Raw genomic sequence first — 584 nt, 5'->3', positions numbered from 1 at the left:
ATAGCCCATCTGTAAATAGCCCATCCAACTACCTCATCCCCATACTGTTATTTTTTTATTTTGCTCCTTTGCACCAGTATCTCTACTTGCACATCTATCCCGCCAGTGTTTAATTGCTAATTATTTCGCCACTATGGCCTATTTATTGCCTTACCTCCCTTATCCTACCTATTTGCACACAATGTATATGTACTTTTTCTATTGTGTTATTGACTGTATGTTTGTTTATTCCATGTGTAACTCTGTGTTGTTGTTTGTGTCGCACTGCTTTGTCTTGGCCAGGTCGCAGTTGTAAATGAGAACTTGTTCTCAACTAGCCTACCTAGTTAAATAAAGGTGAAATAAAAATAAATAAAACATTGCTTTACTCATCCACGTCTCGATTCCCCCTTCATAATTATTATATTTTATTCCAATTTCAAATTACAACATAATAACAAATAAATATAGGACATCAACTACAAATATATGTTCTTCTTATGAAACAAATTAACAAATAATAAATCAATAAAACTTCATAGACATTCTGTTGTTTACGAACCCCTTCTTAAACGCGTCAGAGGCCTGTRCGGCCAATCGAAGGG

Source organism: Salvelinus sp. IW2-2015, unplaced genomic scaffold (assembly GCF_002910315.2).
Source record: "Salvelinus sp. IW2-2015 unplaced genomic scaffold, ASM291031v2 Un_scaffold2585, whole genome shotgun sequence".
Taxonomy (NCBI): domain Eukaryota; kingdom Metazoa; phylum Chordata; class Actinopteri; order Salmoniformes; family Salmonidae; genus Salvelinus; species Salvelinus sp. IW2-2015.
This window is presented reverse-complemented; position numbering follows the sequence as displayed.